We start from the raw sequence: 9065 nt of genomic DNA, 5'->3' as shown, positions 1-9065 counted from the left end.
AAGTATTGTTCATGCCTTACTTGAGGTCTTACAGATATATTTGATGCCTTATGTAGGTCTTAGGAGACCGAGTCTGCCCACTCGGGGCCTTATGGCCTCGAGTTTTTTAATGAATGGCGATTGGCGACAGTCCCCGAGTCATCGAGGGCATCTTGGCTCGAAAGTCGTTACTTGTAAACTTTGTATTGCCTCATTGAGGTCACTTTCGGTATTCAGGGCCAAGATATTCAGGGCACTTTCGTTTTTGGAGATGTTTCGTGGTTTTCACATTGCCTCATCGAGGGCTTACGAATTTGGAGTCCCAACCCGGAGGTCGTTTAGGTGTTGAATTGTTGATGCCCGTCCCCATATGTTCAGGACGTATTCGACGGAGGAGTCATTTTCGCGAAGGTGTCGAGCTTCTTTTAGAGTGCAAGATGCTTTGATAAAAGATATTCTTCAATTATTTGGTGCAAGTGTACATGTATTCGCTGTCGGGGGGCCCGGCTATACGGACACGGTTTGTTCGACCGTTTGGCCCGGTACATCATTTTCCTATAAGGACACCATTTGGTGTTTCTTAGCTTTTCCGAGTGGATGACCTTCCGGGGGGATGCCCCCCAGCGTCCGAGGTTGATTGCAAAAGAAGACTTGAATACTTGTTGGATATTCCTTAGGTAGCATATAAATGTTGCCTCGTTAAAAACCTTGTCGATAAAACCCTTCTCAGGATGAAACCCGACCAAAGGAAAAGAGTACAAGGCATGCTTTAAAACCTTAAGGTCTTCGGGTTGGGTTAGCGCTTTGACTACTTCGATTGGGCGACTATATAAGGGTTAGTATGAGAAATAAAATAAAAAGGGAGATGGTTATACCTTAGTGTGGGATGTGCTGACAATGTTTCAAGGTTCGGTATGTCCAAGTTACTTGAGATGAGGACATGGTACGGTCATTTGCTTTGTTTAATCGGGTTTAATTGAAGATGTAGTTTGATTACCCTCTGGATCTTTTGCGAGTTGAGGTATTGGTTCTGATGCCACATCGTGAACTGCGAACATCTTTCTCACCGCATGTTGTTCTCCGTAGACGGTTTTAATCCCCTCCTTTGTCAGGAATTTCATCATTTGTTGGAGGGTGAATGGTACTGCTCTCATGCAGTGTATCCACGGTCGTCCGAACAAGGCGTTGTACCTCATGTCTCCTTCAATGACATGGAATTTGGCATTTTGGGTTGTACCGGCCACGTTGACTAGGATGGTGATTTCTCCTTTCATTGTTTCACTTGCCATGTTGAATCCGTTGAGGACTCGAGTGGCAGGCACGATTTGGTCGAGCAGTCCGAGCTGCTCTATTACCCTTGACCGATAATGTTGACCGAGCTACCTGGATCCACGAGTACACGTTTTATTTGAAATGTATTTACAAGGAAAGAGATTACTAGTGCATCATTGTGGGGTTGAGACAAGGTCTCGGTGTCCTCTTCGCTGAATGTAAGGGCATCCTCAGGTATATACCCTCGGGTTTGCTTTTCTCTAGTGATGGATATTTTTGTCTTTCTCATCACGGGTTCCTGTGGGGCATCGATGCCTCCCAAGATCATGTGGATGACATGTTGTGGCTCATTTGTTTTGTTCTTCTTGGCCATCTCTCTTTCTCGGAATTGATTTTTGGCCCGGTCGCTTAAGAACTCTCGGAGGTGACCTTTGTTAAGTAGTCGGGCTACCTCTTCTCAGAGTTGGTGGCAATCCTCGGTCCTGTGGTCGTGCGTGTTATGAAATTCACTCACTAAGTTATGATTCCTTTGCGAAGGATCTGATTGTACAGACCTGGGCCACCTGCATCTCTGATTTTACTAATGGCGAACACGATGTCCGATACATCGACGTTGAAGTTGTATTTTGATAAGTGGGGTACCTCCGTTGGCCCTGCATTCCTGCCGAATCTGGCTCTGTTGATGAGTCTCCGAGGATTCTATCCTCGGTCTATCCTTTTATCAATGCGAGGTGGGTTACGCCTTGGGGCATTCCTTCTGTCTTCAGTGTACGGCTGCTATCTCTCTTTGTTCAGTTTTGGCTCCTTCGCCAGAAGCCTGCTTGGGTATACTGATCCTGAGAGGGCTCCTAGCTGGTCATCTTCGACCCTGATCTTTGACTGGTATTGGTTGTGGACATCAGACCAGGTCACAGTGGGATACTTGACCAAATTCTGTTTCAACTGCTTTGAAGCCATCGAGCTTCGTTCATTCAGACCTTGAGTGAAGGCCTGCATTGCCCAGTCATTGGAAACTGGCGGTAGTTCCATCCATTCCATTTGAAAACAAGATACAAACTCTCATAGCATTTCGTTCTCTCTCTGCTTGATTTTGAACACATCAGACTTCCTTGTTGCTACTATGATGGCACCGGCATGTGCCTTTATGATGGAGTCTGCCAGTATGGAAAATGAGTCTATGGAGTTAGGAGCTAGGTTGTGATACCACATCATGGCCCCCTTCGAGAGTGTTTCCCCAAACTTCTTTAGTAAGACAGACTCGATCTCGTTGTCCTTTATATCGTTGCCCTTCACTGTGCAAGTGTAAGCAGTAACGTGCTCACTAGGGTCTAAGGTCTCGTTGTATTTCGGGAGTTCTAGCATTTTGAACTTCTTTGGAATTGGTTTCGGGGCCGCTTCCTCTCGGATCACCCTTTGTATGAACTTCTTCGAATCCACACCTTTCAGGACCGGAGGTGCGCCCGAAATTTGGTCGACCCTGGAGTTGTAGGTTTCAACCTTTTTGTTGTTGGCTTCTATCATTTTCTTGCCCAATTCGATCCTCCTGGTGAGGTCCTCGAGCATTTTTACGATGACAGGGTCGGCTATCGAACCGTTATTGCTCAATCTCTCCGGTACCTGTTCGGCTAGGGTAGCTGTCCCCGGTGCTACCGTGCTGGGAGTTTTCTGGTGACTTTGCAGTTGAGCAATAGCTAGTTGTTGCGCCTGCAACATTTCAAAAATAATATGAAGGCTAACCTCCCGTTCTTCCCTGTTTTCTGAGCTTCTTGTTGATCCCCTTGGCGCACGCTCCTGTCAGTGTGGGAGCTTATCTCGATGCATTGGGCGTCGCATGAGACCGTATCTACGGGGATTGGTTCTGGTGCATTCCTAGGGTTTTGTGGTGGCACAGCAACACCTGGAACACCCGCACCGTTTTCTCCGTGGTCCTCAAGATTGTTGTTTTCACCTCCATTCACTGAGTTAGACATTTTGACCTGAAATCGAAGATCTTGGACAAGAAAAAGCGTGAAAGATAACTTGCATTGTGTAGCTAAACCACCAAGAAAATAATCACTATTACCTTTAACCCCACGGTGGGCGCCAAACTGTTTACCGTGAAAATGGTAATAACAATTAAATTCTATTATGGGACTCTAAAAATACGTGATCTATTTTTATGCTAGTTGTTAAGCAGTTGATGCTATATATGTGAGACTTAGAAACGAAATGAGAGTTAAGGATAGGGTAATAGTCAAACCGTTAGGCCAATTATCGGGGCCTCGAGCTTGTCGATTCGGGGCCTCGAGATCGATTCCGGAGCTCGACTGTGAGCTGTCGAAGGGGGGTCGAAGTATGGCTAACAGTTATGATAAAATCAACGGAGCCTCTTTATGGCCAATGATAAGCAATAAATGATGAACAAATATGAAGATAATAAATGAAAGCAATAATATCAAGAGAATATGTTAGAGAGCAAATAGAATGTTCTTGTATATTTCGTGTGGAGAAATTGGAGCAACAGAGAGTTTATAAACTAACAAGGATCCCCTTTATATAGGAGGGGAATTCCAACATAGTACAATATACATTAAAGACAAAGAAGGGGATGGGATAGCTATATGACACCCTGATTCAGGGCTAGGGTACCACTAGGCTCTGTCAGTCCTAGTCGTGTACCTTGGGAACTCCCCGTTTCTATCAACCATGGTCAACATTGTCCTTAGTTCAAGCGTCGACGAACCTCGAGGGAAGAAACTCGACCATAATCTTGTAGCCTCGAGACTTCGAGATGGTCTTCTAAGGTGCCTCAATGACGAGGAATTGGACCCTCCAATTTCACCGTATATAATACTGTTTGTGTTATTTTTGTTGTCCTATTTTATCGTTAGGGATATAATGGAACCTTTAGATATAATGTAATCTGGATTTTTGCTCACTTATCTAAGTTAGGATATAGTATTAAACAATTGGAGTAATGTTGGCCTGTGATGAAGATTTAGAAGGATATGTTTGATGTTTACTGTATGTGTCCTGGATATTAGTCGTGTAATTTCCATTCTTGAAAAGATGTAACCGTTTAAGCTCGGCTTTTTATAGTGACAGCATTAATAGTTGGTAGTTCTATAGATTGTGTAATATTTTTTTCTAAGGAAATGGAATACTTCATTACTGAAAAAGAAAAGAGTATTTAGTCATTACAAACAAGGAAAGGGATCGCATAACGACCCTTCCCGCTTGGTCCTTATTGAAAGAATTTTTTTAAAAAAAGGAAAATATCTCCTAAAACACTGTATTATCAACTATTAGAGATAGTGGAATCATGTTTTGTCCATATTTTTCTAGTCCATCAACCATAGTATTTCCCTCCCTGAATATGAGGCATATCACATTCAGTCCTACAACATCAAGAAGAAAACTGCAATCAGAAAAAGGTTGTGAGTAGCGACAACTATGTGTAAGAAATAAATTGTATAGTACTTGGGAATCTAATTTCCACTATTACAGGGAAAAGATTTTTTGTGAAAGCAAGTTCTAATCCTGCTAATAAGGCGAGTAGTTCAGCATGTAGGGCCGACATGGCAATGCTTTTGGAGTAGCCCACAACTCAGGAGCTTGTGTGATCTCTTTTATCTTCGCCACCCATGCAACTTATGTGGTTGTTGGTATCAAAATAACCATTGATATTAAGCTTATAATGCATTTGTGGTGGGTCCAGCCATTTGATAGGGATGGAGTGCTTGAGGTTGGAAGGATTTGGAGTAGTGAGTGTGGTAAATTTCGTTGCTTGCAAAATGATTTTGTTAGGACATGTAGATGTTGATATGTGATTGAAGATGCTAGAATTTTTGTTAATCCAAATATTCTAGAGAATGATGGGGAGGAGAGTAAAGTATGATGTGGGAATAACGTGTGGGGGTAGGGAGAAAGGAGTCATTGTGGCACAATCTTTTGAGCCAAGGTGCATAGTTGTCATGTTGTTGCATAGTGATATTAAAGAAGGACCATAGGTGGCTGGATTTGGTGTTGTGAAATAATATATGATGAATGTCTTCCATATAGGCAGGGCAAATTTGGCATGAATTCAATGTGAGAATTTCTCATTTGAAGAGAAGGTCTCCGGTAGAGAGTTTGTGTTGGATCATGATCTAGAGAAAAATTTTGACCTTACTTAAGTAGTTGATGTGCCAAATCCAAGAGTAGTTGGACTGGTTGAGCGGTAAGAGTTGTTGGTAGAGTTGTAATTGCAGTAGATAGGGTGATTTGGTGCTAAACATTCCACTCGTTGTTTGATTCCAGAAGAAGGAATATGCATTGGGGGTGGTGAAAGGGATATAGGCATGGTGGATTTGGTCAAGGACCAAAGGAGGTAGAACGAAAGAGACGTTGTCTAGGTTCCAAGAATTACTAGAGATGATACTTGAAACTGTGAGATCAGCTTCCATGTGATTGAAGGGTCCTTGAATGATTTGGCGGAGGTAACTTTTGGATGTCAGTTACCAATCCATAGTTTGATGGTTTATCCATCTCCAACATTCTAGGAAAAGCAAGTTTGAAAGAGGCTGCTAGCTTTGAGCATGCTTTTCCATATGTAAGAGTCTTATGGCTTAGCATGATATGTTTCTGAACATCTATGCTGGACATACTTGGCATAGAGTATCATAGCCCACAATGAGCCATGGCTGCTTTTGAAACGCCAGATTAAGCCTGCAAGCATGGATAAGTTCTTGGCATGGGTTTTATGGAATCCTAAGCCACCAAGGGGTTTTGATATTGTGACCACATCCCAATTTACGAGATGGATTCTTTTTTCTAGGGTAGATCCCCATAGAAAATTATGTTAGATGTGATCTATGTGATTTCTGGCAGTAGCAGGAATGTGACGACCTGGCTAGTTGTCTCATGAGTTACTACTCTGTTTCCCCCATTTCTGCTTCTTATTGCTTTGTCTATCGGGTCTTTATGTGATCGGGTTGGTTGGCTTAGGTTCGGAAAGGTTTTGAGAAGTTTGAGACACTTAGTCTCTTTTGAGGAAGCTTAAGATAAAAAAGTATTTACCGTGAAAATGGTAACAACAATTAAATTAGTAAATGGGAATCTAAAAATACATGATCTATTCTCGAGCTAGTTGTAAAAGCAGTTAATGCTAAGAATGCTAAGTTTAACGATAAAATACGGGGTAAAAAGAGATAGTAACCAAACCGAAGGTGGGGGTTGTTGCCCGGATGCAGAGATGGTCGATGGGACCTCGGGGTTGGCGTTAGTATCGATCTCGAACTATTGGGGTCGGGGGATGGGATAACAATTAAAGATATAATTAGACAAGGCTCTTTTGGCCGATATTAAGTTATATAATGAAGAACAATTTAAGAGGCGATGAATATGGAGATGGCCTCGAGCCAGTACTAAGTGATAAACAAGAAGAATGACCGAAGATAAATGGCTTTGAGCCAAGGGGAATAAGCAAATTAGAGAATAGAGGAAGAGAGAAGTTATTATTGCCCTTGAGTAGGATGATTGGAGCTGCTTTACAAGATGTTGATGACCCCCCTTTATAGGAAAGGGACGCCCAAACTAAGTACAAAATGTGTAGTATGACAAATGAGATGTGATAGCCTGTTAGCGTTATGTCGCATGTGGGCTGACGTCAAGCCGCTTGAGTAGATTTGATCGACCCCGAGTGTATTCCTCGGGGGGATTCCTGCATTCGTCGGGGCTTCAGCCGATGTTATTCTTGGCAAGGCATCGACATGTTTCGAGGAAAGTGACTGACCCTAGATCCCGTGTTTCTGGGGTCACTCTTCAAAGCATTATGTCAAGGGGAAATCGGTCCACCCGATTTCACCGCACACAGATAGTCTCCGCATTTTTTAGAGGGAAGTGATAAGAAACGGCATCGACATATTATTTCTCAATCTCTTGTAGTGCAGTCATGCCGATGATGTTGCACCCCTTTGATAGGTATCGGGGTGCTTCGCCTTTTCGCTTCTTCAGGATCACCCGAAAAGTTACGACCCTTCGCTCTTTGGAATTGTACCGTTTCTAAGGGTTCATCTTCTATGAACGCATTGATTGCTCCTGTCGTTACATTTTTTGAGGGCGGTAATGACGTCGTCGGTTGCTTTTCCTCCCCTATAAATGGGGCTCCTTGTGGCTGGCTTTTTTATTCAAACTCCCTTCGATTCTTATCTCTTCTTCCTTTCCTGTTGTCTTGCATCTCTACCATCTTACCGTGTTTGAGGCGTGAGGCTTCAGGATTTTACGCCATATGCGCCTTGACTCCTTTCTTGGTCTCTTTTCAGTTGGACAGAGTTGCGTTGCCGTGATATTGCTGTTGTTGTTGTTGCTGCTGTTGCTATTAGCTTGGGGTGACGAGGTAGAGGGCAGATTCCTTTCGAGACTGGGGTATTTTTGGACTATGCATCGCTGCTCAAGAGGGGGCTCAGATTATACACCGTTGCTCACCCTCCTCCCTTAGCTTGGCGTGTTGCACCCCTTTTGGATTCCTGGGAGGTGTGGTGGCGGTACCCGCTGGCTGTTGCCTCTCGGGCCAAGGCAACGTCTCAAGAAGTGTCTTGGTGGGATTGATAATGGCGGGGTTCATGACAGCCACATTTTTCACCCAACCAATTCTCGTCTCCTTCCCTCATCTCTCTTCATTTTGAAGATGCCATTCTAAGGAATCGAGATAAGGTCCTTGAGGGCCTCGGACTTGGAAGATATTGTCTTTGAGGTCATATGCCTGAGGGGATGACGACAGAGATGCCGCATAAAAAGTAGGCTAGACTCTTAGGCTTTTGATGTACGCATATCTTTGGATTTCCTTTTATGTGTGATGATCCCCTTGTGGGCTTCTGTAACCATATGTAAGGACCCCTCGAGGGCCGTTGTTTATGGATCTTTATGAATATGAATATACATTTTCTTGACTCTTGCTTTCAATTATTGCCTTGCTTTTGTATGTTCTCATGCCCTTCGAGGCCCTTGGACGTCTTCCTCCATTGTTAGTTGTCGATGCTTGGCTTGGACGCGAGCATTTTTCCCTATCTTCTGTTGATTGGTATGGCTTCTTTCTGAGCCTATTGTTATACTTCGGATCGAGCCTAAGTTGATCTGATAGGCTCGAGCCGTCGGGTTCTACGAATCGCATGGAATAGTTGGTGGAGTTCTGGGTCTCGAGAATGGTATCCCGAGTTCTTCTCCCTCTACCGGACCTTCCTCGTGTGGGCCTGTGACGGGCTTAGGTCCAATCTGCTTTGTCAAGGGGCCAAGCCTCAAAAAAAATTGGATGAGGGCAAGTCCCTTAGGCTCCTTAGCGAAGAGAAGGAAGATGAGCTGCAGTATTGGCGATATGAGGCGTATCAGAGCCCAAACTACGAGAGCTTTTTGGTAGAGCAGGAGACTTCTTGTAGTATGCACTTCACCCCTTTCTACCTTTAAGGCTTAAGGGCGACGTCAACCACATCAGAGTTGTTTGTGTGGAGCTAAGGGCTCAGGTGCATGCTCAAGCTTCAGAGGGGACGAATGCCTCGGCCAAGGTCTCTGCCTTTGAGGTCCAATTCCTTGTGGCAGCGCCAAAGTTCGACCTGGTATGATTGGGAAACTTCAAATCTGATCTTCCGAAGTTTTAGAGCTAAGATAATTGATGCTTGGGCCAAAGTAGCACTAAGTCGAACCAAGGCTGATTGGGAGATGGTGATTTGTATGAAGGGTGCTGCTGATGCCCAAGCTGAGCTGAAGTAAACCCTCGACCGAGAGAAGGGGATCGAGGAATATGTTCATTGCAGATCCCGAAGAGAAGCACTCTAGGAGGTCGGTGCAAAGAACTCCGTTTT

Source organism: Nicotiana sylvestris, chromosome 5, assembly GCF_000393655.2.
Source record: "Nicotiana sylvestris chromosome 5, ASM39365v2, whole genome shotgun sequence".
In the NCBI taxonomy this organism is placed as follows: domain Eukaryota; kingdom Viridiplantae; phylum Streptophyta; class Magnoliopsida; order Solanales; family Solanaceae; genus Nicotiana; species Nicotiana sylvestris.
This window is presented reverse-complemented; position numbering follows the sequence as displayed.